Raw genomic sequence first — 5,378 nt, 5'->3', positions numbered from 1 at the left:
AAATGTGCTATGGTATTATAATTAAAGAAATAAACGGTACTTATAATAAAGTCATTTTATTGACCTTTGTGATGATCATTGATGGCTTGATGGAATGGAGTGGCCGGTTTCCTCAGTATTAAACACTTGATGAGGAACGTAACCTTCTTCTTCCACCATCTTGAGGAATGATCCCTTGTAGCTGCTTTCTCTGCGATACTTTTCACTAGTTCCTCATCAAGTGTAAACCCGAACAGTACTACTGACTCAAAGTCATTGAGGTCAGTCAACTCAAAAGCCGATTTTTTGTTTCAAAAACTTAAACGTTTTGAGTTTTCTGAATAGTCATGCGTTTTTAATTTGCAGTAAATCAATACTTTTGAGTTCATGGCTGTCGTATACTTATATACAGTAAAGTCTCGTTATATCGATATCGGATATATCGATAGTCCCGGTTATATCGATACTATTTCTATGCACGCACGGAGAAAATTACATGCAAACAGGGTCGGATATATCGATAGTCCCGGTTATATCGATATTTTTTCGGACTCCCTTGAATATCGATATAACGAGACTTTACTGTATTTTGAGTAAAGGCAGAACGCTGCGTGATGACGTCACCGCAGGCGTGGTCTCACCGGGCGCGGTCTCACCGGGCGCGGTCTCACCGGGGCCATTTTTACTTCTCGACGGCTGAAGCGTGCAGAGACCCACGAATTCAGGTGAGAAGACAAACAACATTATTTAATATTACGAGGACCCAGTGTATCAATGCTGTAGTCGGTGCACAGAAAAAGGATATTTTGTTGTGTCGACGGCAAAATTGGAAAGTCAGTTTGTGGAACTTGCCGCCTTTCACAAGTTAGCAAAGATGCTAGTCCGTGTTCGTGCTTGCGACTGAGGCCTTCTCATCCACTCTTTCAGCTGCGTTGTCTTGAGCCCGGGACTTCTCCTATGTTAAGCGCTGTGGCGATATATGTATGAATTTTTCTTAAACGTCTCTTGTCTGTTGAAAGACACAGAAGTGTTATTTAGAGAATAGTACCGCGCAGGTTTAGTTGGGCGGTGACCGAGTAATATCTGTTGCAGGTTATGTTTGTGTCCGCGAAGGTCCGAGAGTAATCGTCAAATGGGTGTAAAATTAAGGTTTATATAAAGGGTCACACGAAATCCTCCACGCCGTGGCTGCAACGCCCAGCAGGTTAATGCGTTAACTTTGTTTGCAAACGACAGGACCGCGTGTCAGTGTCCAGCACAAGCTATAGGCTTAAGATATCTATACACGTGCAGCGGTAGTGCTGCAGTTTTAAGAATGCACTAAGTAAATATAATGATAGCCAAAAAATGTATAGTGGATTGGAATATGTACAATTGATGCAGTTTAAATGGTTATGCATGTGTAAATTAAACATGAACTTTTTTTAAAATGTATTTTTGGCATTTTAAGGATACCGAAGAGCTGCTGGAGGCCAAGTCATCAAACTGCAAATGCCTGACTGGTTTGATTGCATCATTTAATCTGGTACATTAGATTTATTAAACTTAAAAAGTTAACATGGATAAATGTGTTTTATTAAATTAAAGGATTACATTCATTGTCATGTTTTTTTCTCTTCAACCTTTCAGCCCCCGGGTGCAAATTGAGCAACATCACCATTATCGAAGGTATGTTTACATTTTTATTTGTGCTATATTCTTAATTACCTGATGAATATCATACTACATATAGGTATTTTTTATATTGAACAGAATTTTACCTTTTTAACATATATTGGAGTATTTTACACCATTAGTTGAGACTTCATTGACTGTTCTTTCTTTAAAACAATCTCAAGTCTCACATTCTCCTCTGCTCTTACCGACAACTGATGTTCATTAATCATTACAGTGATGCAGTTGTTAAATTGCAATAGGGATAGTGCGGAGGTTCCAAACTATTACGAAGGACATGCTTGGATTTGAGCTATAATAATCCGTAACTGTCTTTAATTTGGACCCACTAGAATCACACCAACTTTACTTTGCTTATCCAAACACGTACTCATTCTTGAAAAATGTTTAATGTAATTGCAGGCCTAACATGGACTGGAGATGCAAACTGTGTTCTACATCCCTGGATACTCGGGCGAAGATGACTCCGAGTTCTTCAAGACATGCAATGTATGTATTACCTGACTTAACACAAATGTCTATCTATGGCCACAATATATGCTATAACCTTTTACTTTATTCTGTATGTGTACGTTTGTGTGTATTTTGCAGTGGGAAGAGGATCCAGACATTGAAAACATTCCTGTCGCACTTCTCTCCGTAACAACTGACAACCTCACTGGTGCCATCTTGTTTAACCCCGACAGCATTTCTGTTGTGATAGAAGATGGCATTATTGTGAGATGTCTCCCCAGGTTGGCTGATGCACACCTCCTCTTGTTTGGTTTAATGTATGCATTGCATTTAGATTATCCAAGAAAATTAATCCTCACATTCACCTTCATTCAGAAAATACTGCTGTGTCTTCATGATAACAGACCACTCAAACCATGCTTGCTAAGTTTGAAAAATGCTTTGTTCCGCAATATTGAAGGCACCAGTGCCTCCAATATTACGGAACAAAGCAACACTCGATAAGTAACTTTAGTTTTACTCTGCTTTGTATACCTGTTTGTGACTGATTTTATATTAATACTTTGATATGTAAACTTGGATGTCTTTTTTCGTTTCAGGAATACTGTGTTTGTTTTTAGTAAGTTTTACCTTGATTTGCACCTTATAACGAGTACATTGAAATGTATTCGGTTGTATTTATTCAAGTATATGCTTTTCAAATAATTTATTTTTTTAACAGAACAGCAGAGTATAATTTGTTGTTTTTTTCTGTTTTGTTGTGTTTATTTCACATCTTCTGCTCAGGGGTTTATTTGTTGTTTTGGTACGTGGACATGCTGTGCATTTTGGTACTGTTATCATTTGTTTTATCAAAGGTTGTTTTAAACCTTAATAAAAAATGTGAACTAAAACAGACGTGAGGTGTGTTTTTGTTTTTAGACATAGAAGGCAAATGTAAGTACAGTATACATGAATATATGTTTTCATGGAACATTATAAATTTGAGTTGGTTAAGCTTAAATATGAAACATAATTTTAATTTAAAAATTAAGAAAACATTAGAGTAAACTGAAAGTACATCTTTTAAGTTCAGACAAACTCAAAATTTATTTACACTACTCAAACATTTTGAGTAAACTACTTGAACATTTTGAGTTAACTGTACTCAAACATTTTGAGTTAACTCTACTCAAACACTTTGAGTTAACTGTACTCAAAAATTTTGACGTAATCAGTTGCCATATAAATTTTGAGTACTTTCAACTTGTTGGGTTTTACAGTGTGTGTTCTGTTTAGCTGGGTTGATAGCTTTTTGCATCAAGTATACAGATGCTTCTGCAGGTTATTTGTGGAGCCTGATTGATGGGATATTTTAACCTTGCAGTCTACACTGCCTTTGAACTATCAAAGTTGAAACTCTCACTGTTGTCTGCCTGTCTCTTTAATGTTTAAACCACCCCCCTCACTGCTGCAACAATCACGTGGCTTTAATCAAACTCTGGGGGTGGGGAATAGAGGACAAAAACAGACGGCTGCCATTTCGTTGTTAAGCATTGAGGCAACTCCATGTACGAAAAAAAGTTCGTATGCCAAGGTAAAATTTTCGTAAATGTCGTAAATGTAACGTTCGTATACCGAAAAGTTCATAAGCCAAGGTGTTCGTAAACTGAGGTATAACTGTATCTGGAATCAGTCCCATTGACCAAGTTTATCACACCGTTTCGAAGAGACTGCTCCAAAAACTTACATTTTTGCACATTGTCAGCACAGGAGAATTTTGAAAAGAGTCTGACCCATATGATGATAGGACTGGAAAGAATGGTCCGTCATGCAGATTACACCTTGACTTTTGTGTCCACCGGAGAAGAACACACAACAGATTTCACAGAGTACTTGGATGGCTCCAGCAGCAGGGGATGACTCACAGCAATGAAAAGTGTCAGTTTATTGTGAAAAGAACTCATGCTTCTTGGTCACATTGTGACGGCAAAGGGCACGGTCACAGACTGGGTAAATTCAAAGCCATTGCGGTAATCCTTACACCCAGAGAAACTGCAGATGTGAAAAGGTTTGCGGTCATGGTAAAATATCTCGTAAAGTCTTTTACACAGTGATGTGGAGCTCACGAAGCCACCAAGGGAGCTCCTCCAAGCAGAATCGGAAATGGAGAACAGCACATCGACGCAACTTTGATGAGCTATGTTTGGAAGTGAGCGCAGAAGCTTTGAACGCCCAATTTGTCAGAACTGACCCTGTAGATCTCCATGTCATATTTGTTTGGGGACTGGGTTAGAGTGGTTGTCTCTCAATGCAGAGGTTGTGGGTATGATCCCCAGCCCTTGTGACTTCGTCAAAATGTCCTTTCGTGAGATGCGGAAGCAGTTGATCTTGACGCTGCATCATCAGCAGGTGAATGACAAGCCAATGGGAAGTGCTTTGACCCACTCAGAGTGGGTAATAGAAAACCTCTATATAAGTGAAAGACAATGTATCATTTGTTGAGTAATGTCTTCACACAGTGTTAAGAAAAAGAAGAAATGTCAAAATGCAATTTTGACATTTGCTAAAAGAGCTTATAAAATGTTAATTGGATGTAATGTTCCACATGTTTTATATTTATTACTGCAAAGGGAAGAACAGTTAAAAAAAATCCGTAACCTGATAACATGATAAGCTGTCCACTGTAGTGACTGCTGTCCCTTAAAGGGTTAATGTCGGGGAGATGTACTCTGAGCATTTGGATAGCAACTCATGTGATGCTCTTGATGTGTCTGGTGATGCTCTCGATCCGTCACTTTTCCAAAGTAAGGTAAAGTCTTCACAATCTACTCTTTTAGGAAAACTTCCTTGCATTAATTCTCACGGCAAAGTCATGGTCAGCTTTCACTATTTCATAAATACATTTTCAATATTGAAATAATAACTATATAAAAATTCATTCCTTGCAGATGTACATGATATATGACATATGTCAGTTTCAGCAAATTTCTACAGTGTAGATATGGTGCATGCAATATTTGAGACATCTTACAGCACTGTAGTCAAAGTCTAGGCCCGGAGGCTAAACCGAGCCCGCCACATCATTTTATTCGGACCACAAAATAAATCAAACTTGTGAAATTCCATGATGCTTTCTAAAGTCCGAAACAACATGTCAAATTGTCCCATGTAAACTACTATAACAGTAATTATTGTTTACTTCAAATTTGAAAACTAGTTATTCATTAATTCGTTGTGCGCTTTGTATATAATATGTGGAGGGGATTAAACGTTCTAATGGCTACCCCAAA

The 5,378-nt window shown here is 38.0% G+C and overlaps 1 long non-coding RNA gene across 1 annotated transcript; it reads left to right on the top strand.

Annotated features, from left to right (window-relative positions):
- Positions 1-646: 646 nt before the first annotated feature.
- On the top strand, positions 647-2,682 carry LOC148899637 (uncharacterized). The gene is made up of 5 exons (XR_016114874.1): positions 647-704; positions 1,430-1,504; positions 1,609-1,647; positions 2,056-2,142; positions 2,245-2,682. It is a non-coding gene; the product is annotated as an uncharacterized LOC148899637 (long non-coding RNA).
- Positions 2,683-5,378: the final 2,696 nt, after the last annotated feature.

This window comes from Hippocampus bargibanti, linkage group LG04 (assembly GCF_051943395.1).
Source record: "Hippocampus bargibanti isolate YZ-2025 linkage group LG04, ASM5194339v1, whole genome shotgun sequence".
NCBI classification, from domain to species: domain Eukaryota; kingdom Metazoa; phylum Chordata; class Actinopteri; order Syngnathiformes; family Syngnathidae; genus Hippocampus; species Hippocampus bargibanti.
This window is presented reverse-complemented; position numbering and strand designations above follow the sequence as displayed.